This window comes from Typopeltis vanoorti, chromosome 15 (assembly GCF_054136105.1).
Source record: "Typopeltis vanoorti isolate ZY-2024b chromosome 15, IOZ_Tvanoo_1.0, whole genome shotgun sequence".
Classification (NCBI taxonomy): domain Eukaryota; kingdom Metazoa; phylum Arthropoda; class Arachnida; order Uropygi; family Thelyphonidae; genus Typopeltis; species Typopeltis vanoorti.
The window spans coordinates 75,394,724-75,414,263 of record NC_143563.1 but is presented as its reverse complement, the minus strand read 5'-3'; the positions used below and the strand labels follow the sequence as shown (position 1 = coordinate 75,414,263).

The following is a 19,540-nucleotide window of genomic DNA, read 5'->3' as shown; positions in this document are numbered from 1 at the left end:
TCTCTCCTAAGAAAGATTTTTATGTAAACCTACAGTATGTAGGTGGGCTAAGAATTTTTTTTTTCATATTTTTTAGTAGTCATCTTTTTTTCTTTTTTATTTATTTTTACATAACCCGGAAATCCTGCTCTAGAGACCCCAAATGGAACTTTTTCAGGCCAATGTAAGTGGGGCGATGGCCTCCCACCAGGCAAAATTTATCTCCCACCGATAGACAGACAGACATGCCCGGGGGGGGGGGGGAATCAAACCCGCAGCCTGTTGGTTGGAGGACGGATACGCGAACCACTTGGCCAACCAGGCGGGTATCTCGTGCGATTTGAAAAAATCGTGTGGATTTGAAGGCAGCCATATAAAGTAGGCTGTCCAATTGGCATTAAGTATATAGTATCCTTAATGTGATTCTATCCGATATATACCACTGATGGTCTAAGTTTGAATGATTTCTTAATGATTTTTAGTAACAAATTTCCTAGAGTATTGCTGTGTTTAAAATATTAGCAAATGCCCTAAGATTCCACCATTTTTAGTATTCGAAATCTTATTTAATGAACTTTATCTCTCAAGAATATACATATATAAAATTTGAACTAGTCCTTAAGAAGTCAGAAGCTAGAGATATTAAATTACGATGCGTTTTGAAAATTCTGAAACTGCAGTAGAATTAATTCAGATATGTGGACATTTCAGCAGTAAATAATAGCATAGAAAATAGCAGTAAAAGAAAAATTCATTTTGGTTTTCTATTTTAATTCACGTAAACATAAATACAAGGTTAACAAGTAAATGTTAACACTTCTCTATTTTTTTTTTAAGTTCATCAAACTTTGTTCTATCACTGCTCGCTTGTATTCAATCATAATCATGTAGAAAAGAGGAAAACGTACATTGTTTTTAAAATAATCTAAAAACGTTTTTTATAAATGCATAATTACCTATTTGAAATAATAAAATCAGTGATAAAATTCCTAAGTGTATTTTTATATTGGATTCAAAAATTTTGTTTATTTGAACCTTTCCTCAGCCTCTATTTGTAATGGCAAATAAGATTTTATGGCAAATGTCACGTTATCTGAGAGCATTCTTCATGTTACTATTCCTATTAAAAAACAGAACGACACTTGAGATGGTCTTTCCATGCTCTGCTTTCTGCGGCCATGTAGATTGGTTACTGAAGTATTTAGATGCTGTGAAGGAACAAATTTCGTTGTTATACACAGTCCTATTGGACACGCGTAATAAATCATTTTTCAAGAGATACCTAAGAGACGGTTGAGTTATAGGATACTGTAGAACAATCTTCCTTTTATCTGCGAGGAAATGCCGTAGACAGTATTACTGATTTTTTTCCCCACATCTAGAACTAACGAAAACATAATCCTTCCTATCTGGAGGATTTACAGCATTATAGAGTGACAAATGCGACCCCATGGGACATTACTTGTACATTAATGACTTTAAGGTTTTTTCGGAGGGTGGAGGATATTCAGCTCTTTCTATAGATGATTCTAAGTTGGGAGGATAATTAAAAGAAGATGATGCAGTTCATCTAAAAGAGGATTTGGATTGTAGCAAAAGAGTAAGCTAATTCGCTATCTAAGAGGGCAGTTACATTTAAGAATGGAAGTCCCTTACCTGAATATAGAACAATTTCATTTATCCGTTTTGCTTCTGTGGTATTGACTCAAGAACCACAATTTCACGATATTTTCCATAAGCAACCGTTCATGTAGGAACCGATGTTCCTCATAGTGAACTGAAGTGAAAATACCCTGAAATTTCGTCATTCTTTCTTCCAACGATTCACGTTATGTTTATATACCGTCAAAACTGTTTTCAGAACTTTACAGATTTGTGTCGTTGGTTGTTAAAAAAGAAATGGCTATTTTATTTTTTGAAAGTTTTCTTTGCATCTTTCTTTCCAATATCTTTCACTCCAGTTTTCTTTTCACTCATTTTTCAAGCAATCACAAAACACAAAGTAATGTTCTAATATGCCAGTGACATCACTATGGTAACCCACACTGGAAAATTAAAAGATGTCTCTCTCGCCATTTCACTGTCATAAAATAAAATTCTCCAATTATTTTCTGCGCAAAACGTAAATCGTTTTATTTTATAAGTAATCAACGGCAATGCCTTTGCGCAGTATCAATGAAAATTTAATGAAACCCAATGTCGCCATTTACGCACGTCAATCGATGGTTTCATTACAATTCAAACCGGTTTGCATATATTTCCAATATATCGCCTTTCTAAGTGTGTATCATGCACGCTTTTCTACTCTTCCAAATAAAATAAATAAATAAAAGGGAAAAGATGATCATTTTGCATTATATACATCCCTGTTATCAACAATTGTTACTACTAGCTTATAACCCATCAAAAAATGACAGGTGATTGGCTATACAATAAATAATCTCTCATAAAACGTGGCTGGCCTTCCTAATCAGTGCTACATGTAATCTATAGGTCTTATTAATCTGTGCGTTAATAGAACGCGCAGTCAAAATAGAATGTGCGTCAAAACTTTGGAAAATATTACCATATCCGAAGAGAAACGACGGCGATAGAAATGCTGCTAGCTTTTTTCTTTTTTTTCTTCCCGGAGGACTATTGGATCATTCTTTAGACTTCGGGAGTCAATAGCCACTCCCACACAAACACTCAAAGGCGTAGGTTGCATGATACATTTGCAGTAGAATAGTCGCAAATGCAGGTACATTTGCGACTATTCTACTGCGCTCAAAGTTACTGATGTCACGCAGCAGCTGATATTACCTTCTAGGAGACTCACGGGAAGGTAAAACTCCATTACAAACAAGCAACATAATGCATTAATCAAGCAATAGATTTCATGCATGATGGAGAGGTACACCTAATAAACTATCCCCTCAGTATATACCGACATAATCAGTATACTCATTATACACGAAAATATTTAATATCAAATAACTGACAAAATTGATAAGGCTTAATTTTGATTGTCGAGTGTATTATCAATGTATTTCCGTGAGACCTAGTATTGGTATTCAAGATTTTGGAAATGGCATGATCTTTAATTAAGAAATGCAATGTTTATGTGACACTTCAAAGTAAAATATTAAGGTGGAGAAAGCATATTGGTTTCTTAGGACTGTACAAAAGCGAGAAGTATTGCTTGCAAAGACATGGTCACGTCTCAATGCATGTTCCATCCTCGAGGTCAGTAAGGAGTGTCCTATTAACGCGCATCACATTTCGTGTCTGAGAATCGAAAAGAACACGTGTGCATAAGGTTTTGTGGTAGAATAAACCAGATGTCTGACACGTGATTTAATTGAACGTGCAGCTGACGATGACGCAATGACTCATGCAAAAATCACAAAATATGTCTGATGATTTTCAAGATGGAAGAGTATCCATTTAGACTGCCCCCTTTCGACTGTTACACATAAGAACCGAGTCCATCATTTACAATAAACAATAGAATTGAGAAGTATGTGATAGCAAAACAAATCGCACTTTCTTATGAGGCAAACACTGCAGGTCTGGTTGGCCGAGTGAACGTACCTGTTCACCAACCAAGAGGCTGTGCGTATGGATATCTTTAGGTGGAATATGATTCTCACTGCCTCATATGAAACCACTCCATGTACGAGAAGCTTGAAGAGGCTTGTATGATACAGTAGTCGTCTGTTTAGTCTCTAGAGCGGGATTTCCGAATTTTCTAATTTGTCCCACCTATTGTATTTAAATATATGATAGATTTACAAATCCTTTTGTACGTGAAATCTTTTAAAAAAAAATTTATATCCAATGAATAAAAATGTCAAACTTATGCTTTTCTTTCTTCTTCTTCCCCTCCCGCATTGCATCTCACTAATATGACGCCGTCGTGATTAGTAACGCACGAAACCACCGAGAAGGAAAAGAGTTTAGTAGAGGCGTGCCACTACACAATGCACAGGTCTAAAAAACTTGGGCAGCATGTGACAGTGACGTATTCAACTGTTAACTGCAGTAAATGTTTCCATCACTATATTTCTATATTTTGCAATCTACAGAAAATCTATATTACGGATAAGGGAATAATAACAAGTATACGTGACTGCTATGTTTCTTTAAATTTCAATTTCAATTCAAAATTTCAAACTGAACACGCAAAAAATTAACAAACTCTGAAAAGTTCGACGGAGCTTTTAGCAATACCGTGTTAGAATGCTCTTCTATCGGTAGTTTGTTTATTGTTTTGATTAACGGCAGAAGCGACTGAGGCGAGTTCGTGATGTCTGTTAATTTAATTGCGTTGAGTCTTGTGTTTGTTTGTTTTGTGGGATGAAAAAAAGCCAAGTTACTGGAAGAGAAAATTCTTTCCCCGTCTGTATGAGACCGGCTAACTTACTTTCAGGTAAAAAGCCCTTAAAAACACTCTTTGCATCCTAGACGGACGGAATTCAAACAAAGATTTTTTTCTACCCTTTGGTAGAAAATGGTACCATCGATACTTATCACAGAACTTCTCCATTAGTATCAGTGGCGAGGTCATGCATACACAGTGAAACTTTTGAAGAGTTTATACAACACACACAAATACATTTCTCTTCAAGTTTCATTTTGTTTAATCTGACACGCATACACTTCTTAGAAAGAAGTAAACGGACACCCCCATTGGCAAGGTGCATCGTACCATGTAACGAATCACCTGTTTGTAGCCGGTATAAACTGGAGGAACATGATGCTCCCAAGTTAGTGAAACTGCGTCCAGGTTAAATGGCTGTCAGAAGGGAACTGACAAAATTTGAATAAGGTGTAGTGGGTGGGTGTGGCAGATACCCATTGAACGTCTCTTATCAGTGTATTAACTCCAACTACGAAATTCGGAGATAAAGGCATGATAGTATGGTCCTGTTTTTCCTGGTTTGGTCTTGGATCTCTGTTTGTAGTGCCACGAACACTGAACTCCGAGAGGTATCGGAATATTCTGAACGATGCAATGCTTCCTACTTTATGGCGTTTCTACGGAATGACCATTGTCTCTTTCAGCAAGAAAATGCACTGTGCCAATAATGCTGTTGTAACTGAGTGGTTTGTGGACACGAACGTAACCATATTTGACTGACCTCCACCTTAGTGAACATTATGTGGGATGAACTGGAGCATGGGCAAAGTCAAGGGCATCTTCCCCAAAACAGCCCAGGATCTCATTGCACATCTACCAGAAGAAAAGTCCAAAATTCCCATTGATCTCTGCTGTACGCTTGAGAAAATTGTGTCCCATAGGATTGCTGCAGTCATCACAGTGAAAGGAGGTTCTACAGCTTATTAAGGTGGGCGCTATGGATCCGTTCACTTCTTTCCAAGCAGTGTACCTTGCACATTGTACTAGATACGTGTATTCAAATGTTTTTTTTTCTTTTTTACAAATTAATTTAACATATCCTGAAAGAAAAAATTTCTTTCATAAAGTGAAGCGCTCTCCAACTCTTTTGGGATCACTTTTGAGAATGTGTGTGAAAAACAGTAAAATGTGCCAGTATGCGAGATGTAGGAAATAGGGATTTCCATACGGTGGCCAACATAACAATTCAGTGTTTATAGCTTAATTCCAAGAAATAAAAATAATAAATTAGAAGAAAATAAACAATTTTATCCCCCCCTCCTGGCAAAAAAGAAATAAAAAATAAAATATACCAAATACCTACACACGTGTGTCGGTATTTGGTATCTTTTTATTTTTTTAAGATACTAAATATACTGGCATTATCACAAGGTGAATGCAATTTCTAATTCTAGGTCGGTTTTTTTCCTTTTTAAGAAAAGGTTGAGAACCCATGATACAGAATATGTCAAACTTAATTGTGAGCTTTTCATAGAAAGTTGAGTTGGTGGGAATTAGAAACACAACACATTAACATTCCTTTTTTTTTATGGGAGTCTACCTAACAATTCGGGAAGCCTAGTATCGAAACCAAAATGGAAATTTGTGAAACCACTTCAGGCCTCCAATAAGCATGGTGGTGGTCTCACACCAGGTGATGAAATTCATCGACCACCCAAATATGCAGGACTAATTCTAACCCAGAGCCTGTTAAAGATCAAAGATGCTCTCTATTCGGAGGTTGGCAAATCATACGCTAAGACCAGGTATTGTTAATATGATTTCGCAAATAAGTAGGTTAGTGTCATGATTATTGAAGACAGAAAACTATCATAGTTTTCTGTCTTCAATAATCTGGAAATCTTAAGGGCTAAACTATGTGTTGACATTTGCACTAACATTTTGTGAGAAAAAAAAGAGAGGGATCGAACAGTCCCAATAAAATGTGAATCCATCAAGAATACATTTTTCACTTTGAATGTTATGGTATCTATATCATGTAAATCACCTTCCATTTAAAGCTGATCGTAAATTTGTGAATATAAGAAATCGCTGGGTAAGTAAGAAAAAATGCAGTGTTCATGAATACAACACAATTTCGCGAATGTCACATTTGTTTCTCTTTCTTTCTGGGAGCTTCTCGCCAACTTCTGAAATCTCTTACTCAAAACTCACAAATTCCCCTTGCTGGTCAATCAATAACTTGACCAGCAAGAAGGAATTTCTAGTGACCACTATGCCAAAAACAGCAATCGGTATACACCTCACTTTTCGAACAAAGTTTTCAGTCTTAGAGAATTTTTACGATAAGGATGATTCACCTTTTTTATTGTTTGTTTAATCACCCCCCCCCTTTAGAATTGTAACTGCGTATTTAGGTTTCAATTCCAAATCATCATGCGGCTTAACATTCTCTTCAACCATAAAGAGATGACAAAGTTGCTCAGCATCTAATTTTGATCGTGAGATAAGTCTTGGTACTAACTCCACAAAGACTATATATTACCAAATTTATGCGAATGAATATATCAAACACAAAATGTGCACTTCATGCAGTCTGTCCAAATGATTGTTGAATGTACTGTCAATTTTTAATAATCGGCAACATATTTCTTTAAGCTGTTTTTTTTTTTTTTTTTAACATTTTCTAAAGTCTGCATTCTATTTTATCTCATCAACATCGGTTCAATACTATTCAGTGGTTTGTTTCGGTTGTACTTCTGTTTTAAAGTGAGATTCGCAATAACGCGTGCGCACTTAGTAGTTTTCGTTTTTCCTCCCTCAGCATATAACTCCTCTCAGATGGATGAATTTTAATGAAATTTGGTAGTCAAACTACCAAAATTCTTAATTTTACTCAGGATCCCAAATAAGAAAATTATGTTAATAAACGTTCTTGTATAGTGAATGACGTCGCTATACAAGAACGCTATTGCACTGTTTCGCAATGTAAATTAAGACGGAATTTACTGATTAAAATTGATACTTATGTACTAGCATTATGACCTATTGCAGCCGGTTATAAACAGGCCGATGAACTTGCACTGGTTCCTTCGGAGAGCAGCTTTAGAATGTGATGATAAAGCAATCATTTTCGTTGGGTGTTCGTCACATTCAGAACACTTGATCCACTGACGTTCAGACTTGTAACATTCTTTTTATCATAATCTCGATCGTTTCCATGTTTATTAAGCAAAATTTGCGACAAAAAACACTGCTTGCATCTTGCTATTTTAAAATACAGAGCGATCATAAAAGAATGTAAATCACTCCAGACCAAAGAACATCTGTGGATGTTCTTTGGTCTGGAGTGAAGAACATCTGTGGATCAGAATCTGGCACACATTTTTCTACTCAGATGAAGATAAGTAAAATCAGTGATAGAAATCAGTGAATATAACGGTCGACTAGGAGATCTCCCCCCCCCCGACAAAGAAACTAGTATACTAAAATTTGTTCCAGTTTGACCTACTTCATATCATTTAATACGGTTTCTAGCCATAAAATATACGACTAAAAATATAACCCATACTCGTTCAGTAATGGCAAAGAATCGAGACGTATTGGACTTCTTAGAAAGAAAAAGGGTTACACCTTATTATCAGAGCTGTAAACCTCCTCTGACTTTATGATATATGTAACTAATATGGTATATAATTATCCGAGACGTATTGGACTTCTTAGAAAGAAAAAGGGTTACACCTTATTATCAGAGCTGTAAACCTCCTCTGACTTTATGATATATGTAACTAATATGGTATATAATTATCCATGATGAAATCCCATTCAAGATCTCGATAAACTGCATCAGATCTATCCTTTTATTCCTTTGAAACTAGTTTTAATTAACAAGGATAAAGGAAACCCACAGATCTATATAAAAATACTAGAAAAAATAACCGAGGTGAGTGGATTATGTACGTAAATTGGAGGTGTTATATGATATAAAATAGTTTTTAAGAAAACTATCAAGTTAAGAATGCTTTGTCAATCCCCAAAATTAACCGATTCAAATGTAGTAAGACTGGGTATAATTTAGATCATCGCAATGACGATTTCGCCCTTTATTCTTTAATAATTTTCCATAAGTGTATATACACATTATCCTTGTTAACTTCTTTGCCAAGTTATTTGAACAATTCGGAACAGCGTGACAATTTCCTATTTTGCTCGATTTTTAAGCACGGGATCTTGTCTTGTACGTGTCTTATTTATCAAAAGCTTTCCAATTGCAATATCGTTCAATTTATTGCTGAACTTGTACATCTAATCATATCCCATGAAAACGCCTGCTTTCAGTAAATACATAAATGTACGACTTAGAATGATCGTAAACATTCTAAGTCGTACATCATGACTTAGGATGAGACTAAACCTTTAGTCTCATCCTAAGTCACGCCCTTAGTTCAAGTTGCTACCCTTTGTATCCTCTCCAGTAAATTAATATCATGTGTAATGGCCTACATATTCCTAAGAAATATTTCATGTGTAGTTGCACCAACGCTTGTAGAATGGAACTATCATTTTTCTCAAGATGAAAGATTTTGCAATTCAATTGCAAATGATAAAATTCCACTGACTATTTTTAAACATGTCTTGGATTACGTATCAGATTTCATATCCGGTTGCACTATTCCACTGTTTTTTTTTTTTTTTTTTTTTTAAGCAATTACATCAAAATATCTTTCAACTTACATTTACTTTGATGGTTAATCTCTCGCCATTTCGAAGTCTTAAATTTGACCTGCCACTTTAAAGACTAATTTCAATCATCCAAACTTCTATACGAATAACGTTCCAGTTATTTACCATTAAACTGACAATTTTAGTACCATCTACAGGCTTGTAACACTGGTCAATACCATTAATGAAACTAAGAACAGCATCAGCTATAAAATCGATCCTTGGTGGGATGAGAACCAAGCATTATTTTAGCCCATTCCAAAGCTGGGCCGCTTAATAATAGGGGTAGGGGCATTAATAATCATTACAGTCGAATATTGTAACAACTTCTTTATTAAAACCTGGACACAAAACTGAGGCAATTTTCTCCTATCTCGTTAATGCCAACATTGAAGTCAGTTAAAGAAGCTCTATTTACAAATCCAGCCGAGTCTTCTCTTACAATATCATTTTCATCCAGAGGTTTCAGCAATGTTTTCCGAATGAAATATTGCAGAAACTCTACTGTATTTTATTAATGGAGTTACGCTTATCGGTCTGGGGTTTTTATTCTTGGTCAATTCCTTCGGATGAAAATTGGGTTAACGTGGGCGCGACAAACTATTACTGCTGCATGTCTTTAAATCCATTTTTGTAAATTGAATTATTTTTATTTATTTTTTTGGGCCTTCGAGTATGCAAGAATTCCCGAGTCTGGTGAAACTCATCTTCCTGATGTTCACAGGCAAGTTTGCTTAAGAAATCTTGGTTATTAAAAGTTAAAAACGGACAAGAGAGAACTTAATGTCAGTCTTCCTTAATTGCTGATTCACTGGAATGTTTACCACTTTTTTTACTTTCTCCATCTTCGATCTTTTTAATTTCTATCTTAACAAGTTACACACGCAAAACTTCAACTCAAATTGAAATATTCCAGTTGAAGATGGAAATATAATTTCGTACACAGCACACGTCATGCAGGTTTGAATTCGCTCATAAACAAATACGTGATCATCATTTTCAACCAACGGAAGTGATATTAGAAGAGGCTTGTAAATAGTGGTGAGCTATGGAAATTTTAGAAAGGGGCTCGCATCATAGAGCAAAAAAAGAAAAAAAAAAGCCTAACTTAGCCCTTATAATACTTATATTGCGACTTTATAGAGCTTCTGACAGATGATAATTCCTGTAGGATATCAATCATTAATGCTAGATCTTTTAAAAATTCCAAATTGAGAAGTTGGTTTAAAAAGTCCTTACATTTATCGTTCGATGCAAAATGCTTGCATAAAGCTGGGTAATTTCTCCACAAAGCAAGAGCCGTTCGTAAACTGCAAGCTGCCCATCGTGGTCCAGACACATGGCCGATCTTTAAAATTTCGATACCAAGGTCTTTTACAATCATATTTAATTCTCATTGATTTTTTGGTGATTGATGATAAAAAGCATATAATTTATCCATAAATATTTCAAAATGATTTATTTCTTTAATGTTTTTTTATCGAATCGTCTAATGCTAAGTGTAAACGATGAGTGCAATGCCAAATCAACGTTTGGGAAATTTTTGTAGAAGTTTGATTGCAACACCTGATTTGTTTCCTAACATTACACTAACTCCATCAGAACAAAATGGAATGAAATGATTTTTTAAATAGTTATCAGAAAATCCATATGGATTTAAAGTATACATTCCACGGTAGTATTTTATAGTTCTATAAGATTATTAAACGAGAAGAACAAAGGGCTCGCAAATTTGAGAAAAATTTAACAAACGACTCGCGCGAGCCCCTTATAGCTCACCACTGCTTGTAAACCTTCTCCCAGTTATTCAGTCTGCACATGCAAGCAGTTATGAAACAGTAGTAGTCAGTCACTACCGAATGTTTACATTTTGATGAAAATGTCTAAACCTCCTGGAGGTATTCATAGCCCATTGAGCAACATTAAAAGGTAAAGTGAGTAAAACTAGTCACTTGCTGTATCTTCTCCCCCACCCCCTTTGTTTTTTAAGACTAAAATATCGTTGTGGCATATATCTTAGGCCTGAAGGGGCACGGAAAAGTACTGTGCTTGATTTATAGAGCAGGGTTCCTGGATTACAGGCACCAAAAGATTTATACAGCCTTTTGGTGATATTCTTATGTAAAAAATATTGGGTGAACTCATTCTCTTAATCTTTAGTGCACTTTATCAATCCAGAGAAACGTTCCATCTTATTAATTTTAATAAGCGTATGATTTCTTATTAAAATTATCTATTTCTATATGCTATTAAAAGGTACTCTGTTCAGATGCTAAAAACGAAACTGTTTACTAATGGACTTAAAGATAGACTTGGGGATACGACAAATTTAACTGCAGTCACCACTGACACATTTATTTGCGCCATGTTCGTCTAATACTGTATCTGAAAGAGGGGGAAAATTATCGCAAAGCTTCTGAAACTGAATTAGAAAAACAAAGTAATTTTGCTATTTTTGTTTATGCAAATACAGTATCCTGAAATCCTCGCCCCTGTATACTTTTACATCATACAAAAAATATATTTCGCATAATTCTTGTATTTTTTGAAAATTCGGTTATAACATTTGCTTTAAAATGCCCAGTAGCGACAGGATGAATCCTTCCTTACTCTTCTCTGTAGAAGATTAAAAAGGATTAAAATACTTCGTAATCCCTTCGATTCGATATGCATAGAATTTCTGATGAGCTAATTTGTTTTCTCAGAAGTGAATACTGAAATACATAATACAACCACAGAAGTACTGTACTTTCATTTAGAATGAGCGACGTTTACCACATTAAGTTTAAGAAGTTCGCCACACTAAGAGCCATCTCCAATGAAGGAGGGAAGCAAATGTAATTAGTTGTACATTGATTTTGTGAACATAATGAGAAAAAAAAAAGCAATTACATATCTAAACTTTTAGATTTTTCTGTGTAAGCAGTCAAACTGAAACACATTGCTGTAATAAGTCAGTTTTGTTTTCAACAAGATATTTTAAGCATTGTGTACAATTCAATTTGCATTCTAGCTGAAAAGTTCTTTAAGAATTATATTAAACTTTATGCACATTATATAATAAAAAGTTGAATTTTAAAACAGGGCGAGTTGTAAATTAATACAAATGGAAAATATCCATGTAGACTTAAATTTAAATATGACAATTATAAAGATTAATTTTAAAACATCACACGGGTTAACGAACTTAGGAAAATATATAGCAATTCTGTATTCGCATTCAGAATAACGCCGACTTTTATTAAATTTACCGCATATATTACATGGGTTCGTCGAAATCGAGGATAACAGTAAAGAGCGAGATTGGCCTAGTCTCACTCGAAAAAGAATGACGCAATTCTTACGTATTTTATTAAGTGAAAAGATTAATAAAATGCCTTTGTCCACGTAATAGTCGAAACTGCAGCTCTTAAAAGTAAATACTGCACACAAGTAAACAAAATAGGACTCAGTTGCACTGCGTTCTAATACTGTCAGGACTTGGCATTAAAATAACCTGAAGGAAAGAGATATATGCATTAAAAACAGCCATTAAAATAAAGCAATTTCGGTAATAACGAAGCATTTTTAGAATATCACTAAACGTCGCATCCAATGATGGAATAGACAGACATCATTAAATCTGCTCTTAGAGATAAACATAAAAAACAAGTTAACTCGTGATATAACGCCTTTCGGGATTGCGAAATGAATCATGTCTTCATCATAGGCTCGGAGATCGAAGCGTTTCATGCAACTATTATCAACTGTATCGAATACAACACGCAACCTGATAACGTTAGATAAATGAAATCAATTCAAAACCAATATTTGATAAGCGTAGTCTAGAAAATTCCACCGCCGCATCGTCGAGCATTAAAATGATTTTTATCTTCACCTAACTATTAGTGGGTTGAAAAATTATCCCACGTAACGTGACTGCTATATCCTGATCAGTCATACCACTAAATATATCTGAAGAGGTTAAATGATTTCGAAGCATCGTTCCATTTTCGTCTCAAATGTTTTTTAATTGTAGTTTTTTCTTCTAATCTTCGTTCTCATACTAATCGAAAATGATGTTAGAAAACGGCTATTTCGCAGAAAGGAAAGGCTGAGATTTATCGACACGATAGAATAAAGACAATATGAGCGTTAAGCGACATCCAGAAGCGGCTTACGAATTTCTCGAAAGTCAAGGTCACCGCTTGAAAAATGCGGTTTGCATAAAATGGTGACTATTAAAGAAGTCCAACTGACACTGATAAGAAAATTGTAATTACTTCATTAATGTCAATTTTGATCCATCAATGATTTATTTCAATTTTTCAACTAACACTTCAAATTTTCAAAAAAAAAAAAGGGAGTTTTTATTATTATTTTACTGAAAATTCCCAATGTTGGTTCCTTAAAAGATGGTGAGATTGCCTTTCTCTCTAAGTCTACCAGTTCCTTAGAATCATCGCAATACTCAGGGTTAAGTAAAGAATTCCCACTTAATGTTGAAAAAAGAAAAACACATCTTACTAGAATTTTCATAGACATTCATTATACCAACCTCTATAATGCGCTTTCCCCCCCCCCCTTCTTTTGGCAAAAGGATAATTCTTCTCTGGCTAGATGAAATTCAATTTAATTTGATATTTAGAATCACTTAAATTGTGAAATCATTTGTTTTTTCTTCTCTCAACTGAACCATTTTAATGGCAAATTAAGAAAAAAATGTTATAGCATACAGACTAAGCAAGGCTCCGGTTCAGATTGTTGTATGTCACTATCGAAGAGTGCTTTTAAGAAACGCGCTTGATTGTCTAGAACCATTTCTTTACTTATTTGTACAATTGGAATTAACTTATTACTAATCCCTACAGAATGCAGAGGTGTAGCCAGGATTTAAGTTAATGTATTCGCTTCTTTAGAGGGGAGGGCGGTGAGGTATAGGAAAGAAATATGAGAGTTCGATGGCTGAATTTTGCAACATTTAAAGTTGTCGTAATTACGAATAATCCTAAACTACACTTCTGCCAACTGACGAGAAAAAAAATAAAAAATAAAAAACTGCCCACATATAGCAACAAAAGAACTTCAAGAACTGCAGTCGACAGGTTACGAACTTTTTTTTGGCGATTATTTTCCTCACTCAAAGCTACTCTATAAAAACATTTTGTTTCAGGCTCTCTAAAATGTGTAATCAAAAAACAGCGAAGTAAGACTCTTCCCAACGAAAGTATCGTCCAAACAAACGTTTAAGTTCTATTAAGTTCTCAGGCAAAAGTGAAATTATCAAGTACCATACGTATTTTCTTACACAAATGTTAAAATGTACACCTAGTTAAGGTATACTTAAAAAAAGGTGCATAAAATTATCTCAATCAACTTACAAATAGTCATTAAGCTTATAATTAGGTTTTTTTTCTCTTTAAGGAACCGATTTTATTCATTATTAGAAGGCCCTCACAATGAGTCAAGACGCATTGCGTGAGGCCATGCGACACCATTCAGTTATACTACGCTATTCAGTGATTATATACACAAATAACCTCAAACACTAAAAAGGCATTTGATCTTTTGCGATATATTTTAAAACAAAATTTTCATTCTCATTTGAAGCTTTCATGTGGTAATTAACATTTAGTTTCTTAAAACAGCTTAACTGGAAATGATATTTAATTAAAATATAAACATGTTTCACGCTAATTATATCCGCAATCATAAGCCACAGAAAATTAAGCCTACTAGCACTGCACTATATCGTGAAACAATTAAAAATTATATGCGCTTAAATAAAAGGAAATTTTTCGTTCAAAAATATCTAGCAGTCACTGAAAAATTATTAAAATTAAATATCTCTACCTAGAATCACATCTAAAAATGTAACATTTATCTTATATTAAAACAAATAAATTAGCTGCAAAAGTATGCTTTTCCTTGGGTTCCGCGAGCTCCGTCCAGTTTGCGACCTTGGCCTCTACAAACTGTGCGGTACGGTACAGCCGTCTGCCTGCCTACCCCCCTTTTCTCCCCTCTACGACGTTCCTAAGTTAACTGCGCCAACACGTGCAGAATACGTACAAGAACGCCTTTTGCGTTCTCGTGCAAGGAAGAATGAACAGCCTCGAGCGCGTGTCTCTAACCGCGCGCGCCGGTGAACAACGAGACATGCACATAAAAAAGAAGAAAGAAAACTCTCGCAACGCCATATTAGAAAGAGCGAGGCGTTGCTAGCCGGCGGTTTCTTGACTAGATTAGTTGCTGTTTAGGTTGTTATACGAATACTATTTAAGCTACGTTGTAAACTAAAGGCGAATGCTCAACAACAACGGATAATACCATTCCTCGCACATGGACAGGTTCCATGCTTGGGGTATGGGGAACGAGGGTACCGGTTGGAAACAGTCAAGGGAGAAAAGGGAAGTGGTGGTGGACAGCGTTGGGGAAGCGGGAGTGTATAGAAGCAGCTAAAATAAACAGGGAACAAATGAAAATAAGAGTGGTGAAGGATTGGGACATACCTTGGTTATGGTGAGGAAGGGCTAGTTGGGATTTTGGCAGGACCAGGGTAAAACGTGAGAAGAGCAGGGTAACAAACAAGAAGTGACTGGTGATAGCGTGCGCCAAGCACTGAACACAGCTGTATAGAAAGGTATCATGCCGCGACATAAGATTTAGTTCCCTCTTTCCGCTACGTGAAACACATTGAAAGGATATCTAATATCCTTTTTTAATTATATACTAGGAATACCATTGAGTATGAAAATATTATATCGTATGTGCTCTTCTTGTCACTTATAGTAACAGAATAAAATATGTTTAAGCTCTTAACACTACTACAGCGTGCGGGATATCAATCCGCCCAGCCAGTACAACATTTCACTTTGCCATCTAGTGACAACGGAAAGAAGTACATTATAAAAGTCAAAATGTCACTACGCATAGAATCTCAATTAGGATAGATAGCTATTTACACAACAGGCATGTAAGAAGTGAACAGCGTTTCCGTGTTTTATAAATAAGTGAGTACTGCATGGAATATACTTGACAAACAATTTTTCAATAATTAACAAAAAATAAATAAAATAAGAAGAAATTCGTATACTGATGAAATCGCCATTAAGCATATATTTTTGGAATACATACCGTATTGACAAATTGTATGATTGATTCTACAACTATGTATTAAACATCCGAAGAATGTACTTCTGACAAATTCATATGTCATTCATTCCATTTTTTATTTGCCACAATTCGAAAATAAAAATTAAACACGATAAGCCATTTCGATTCGCGCGGTTGTATATTTGCGCAGTTCATATTTACCGGAAAATTAGGAATGTGTGGTTTGTGCGAAATAAATAAAATAATTTTGAAGGTTGTTTTAACATTAAAATAAAACATGAAAGAGGTAATACTAAAATAAAATGGTGGTTCTGATGAAGCTATTGAGCAATGCAGATATCATTGCTATTTGTTTACAACAGTATTCGTTTTATTTCTGATCAGAGTGATATCATACGGGGACGTGAGATCATTGCTCTGCTTATTTTAGAGGCCTGAAGCAGCTTGAAAAAATTCCATGTTTAGTCTCTAGTGCAGGATTTCTGGATTATATTAAAAAAATAATAAAACTTATATAAAATTGATAAAAAAAAATTGAAAAACATTCATAGCCCTTCTACGGTACTAATTCCTACAGGAAAACTATTCTTGAGTTTGTCACACACTAAAAATAAATAATAATAAATAAATAAAAATAATAAGGTTCTAAATAAAATATTTGATAAATTTATTCTGAATGCATGTTGCTTCTTTAGTTATTGTTCTTGTGGAGAGTTGCTATGGAAATTTCACATGCATTTTTAAGGTGTAATACCTTGTGGAACCGTTTATTTTACTATAATCCTAGACTACCAGAAGAAAGACATAAATTCGAGTCTATTCGCCGATTACAACTCTTTTTTGGTCTTTTTTTTTTTTTTTTTCAATCAGTTCTCGGGTTATTCGACCTATAGCAACGGTAAGCTTTCTTTCCTCGAAACGCGGGTTTTTAATCCTATAACTCTGAAAAAAAAATCGACATAGAACCGATACTGTTTCATGCAATACGTGTTGGGGGGTTTAGGATCACGAGATAGCGGCAGCTGTCTTACATACTCTCTCACTCTCCATGGCCTTTGAAATAATCGATTGCCACGGGGCGAGCTTTTAGTAATGAAGGTTAAGGGGCTTCCGCTAGATTTCTAAGAGTTAGACAATTTTTTAAATTTTTACGTTATTATTAACAAACCTCGATGGAGTTAACGGCTTCACTCAACCAGTAGCATATTATTGTTCAATAAATGCACGTGTAGTGTATTTATTGAAAGAATGACTGGATATAGGCCCTTCGACTGGGTTTGAAAAGACAGTCCGATCCTCTTGTGTGCTATGACACGAGAATTGAACGCAAGGAATGTTTCAGCTGAAGGTGAGTTAGCTGTTCTAGTACGGACGTAACAGGGATTTTGTCGTCTACAAAACAGGCAAACCGGCCAAAGAACACATGCAATTAACAAACAACAATATCGTTAGTAGAGGATGAATTGTATGGCGGATGAGTAATGTAGAACGGCTTCCTCAGTGAATTCTGGTTAGACTCCATGGGTATTGTGTAATAATAACAACTGTTGTTAACTGATCATTAAACTCATTTACATTCTTAGTGTTCACGGCATACTTCAGCAACACATTCTATTCATCCATCAATCTCCATATTAAAAAAACACTCCGTTTTTCATCAAACTCTTTTACATCTTCCAGGAATGGCCTCGTTGGAATGAAAAGTATTTTTAAAAACGCATTACACATATTTTGTTTTATTAAATTTAGTATTTTAAACATTATATTGTGGCATTGTTCAAGTTGCATGTAAATTATTTTAAAACTTTTTCATCATAAATATTCATTATAAGTCACCTAAGGACTAGAACCATCAGTTTTAATTAAATGAACTTAGTACAGTACTAAGATTTGAACCAATAACACTCTCAGTTTTCCCACTTCATTCAATCTCTTATTTGTCTTGTCTAGGTGCCGCAACCCATTATTTTAGAATGAAATATACCGATATGTATATTTTTGTCGTCGCACTTGGCCTATACAGCTGTATAAGGCAACTGGATATTTTTATGGGAATTTTATCCACAAAAGTCTGTACATCCAGAATAAATTAATATTAGTATTATACTGTGAGTAAGCTAAGAGTTAAACTGAGTTAATAGAAAAGTCTTGGTGTATAGGAACATTTTCAAGACATTTCCATCCTCCAATAAGGAAGGTAGTGGTGGTCTCATACCGAGTGATGAAATTTATCTACCATGTTCACAAACATCCATATTCACAGTGGGATTCGAATCCATACCTTCTTAATTAGAAAGTTGTCATTATGCCATGGGCGCGTTGCTGTTAATGGCAACGTGCCATTAACAGCAACGAATCCTATGTATCTCAGCAAATAAATGCAGTTGAGTGAAGTTAATACAAAGGGATGAAAACGTGCTCGGCAGCCTGGTATGGAAATCTCGGTAGTCAATCACGAGTTCAAAGAATCTACAGAGATTCGAGTTAGTAGAACACCTCATAAAGAACTGCACTGGTTAATTAATTTAAAAATGGAGGCTAAGTGGAAGAATTCATTATAACAAATTAATAATGGAAGCTCGCTAATTTAATTCTTTTTAATTTGTAGAATTTTCGGCTATGTTTCATAGCCATTATTAATACAATTATAGGAAAACAATTACAAAAAGAGAACATCAATTCAATTGAAAACGCGTGATATGATATCGGCTGCAGGAGAATAGCTCCACCTGTATTAATAGATACCCCACAATAAGTTATAATAAAATAAATGAGTTAATAAAATATTTTAAATATAAAATTAATTATTTTTTATTATTTTAAATATAAAACTAATTAATTAATTACAATTTACCGAACACATGAATGGTATTTAGTCAGTATAATTTCCCAAAATGAGAACGTTTAAGCAATCGTTTTTGTTAAAGTTTGAATTGTGAATATGTGCTTCACAGCTTTCTTTGTATTGTCTTTCCAGAAGAAAATGACTTTTACGTTCTGCTCCAAAGAATCCTGTGTTTTGCAGATAATGTATGGCTTGCTAAATCGGATTTATTGGGTTCTTTAAGTGAAATATATTCTTGATGTTCTTCGCCGAATTTCTGCAGAACGACTAGTCTGTCCATAATAACATAAGCTGGAAGAGCAGGGAATTCTGTAAACTCCAGGATAAGAAAGATGAATATATTTGTCTTTAGAAGAAATAAGGAAGGTCCAGTTAACAAACCGGACGAAAAGAGACTTGTAAGTCAATCTGTCGAAGCATTTTTGCTATTTTGTTCTGAAAGGTCATTTAACATATGGAATACAAATTCTGGTAACTTCTTGAGGTGGGTTAAGACGACGTCCATAATTATTATTTTATTGATTAGTTTTTGTATTACCATTAGAGCTAAAGATAGC

At 34.7% G+C, this 19,540-nt stretch overlaps 1 protein-coding gene across 6 annotated transcripts in view; it reads right to left on the bottom strand.

Moving 5' to 3' along the window:
- LOC150098902 (poly(rC)-binding protein 3-like) overlaps positions 1-15,626 on the bottom strand; it is a 435,954-nt gene extending 420,328 nt beyond the window's left edge. For 4 of the 6 annotated variants that reach the window (XM_090404980.1, XM_090404979.1, XM_090404969.1 and 1 more), the window contains exon 1: positions 15,535-15,626. The gene's annotated coding sequence lies outside the window, so the exon portion shown is untranslated. The remainder of the gene's footprint in view (positions 1-15,534) is intronic. The other 2 variants (XM_090404977.1, XM_090404971.1) reach the window with 2 other exon arrangements.
- Between the last annotated feature and the right edge of the window lie 3,914 nt (positions 15,627-19,540).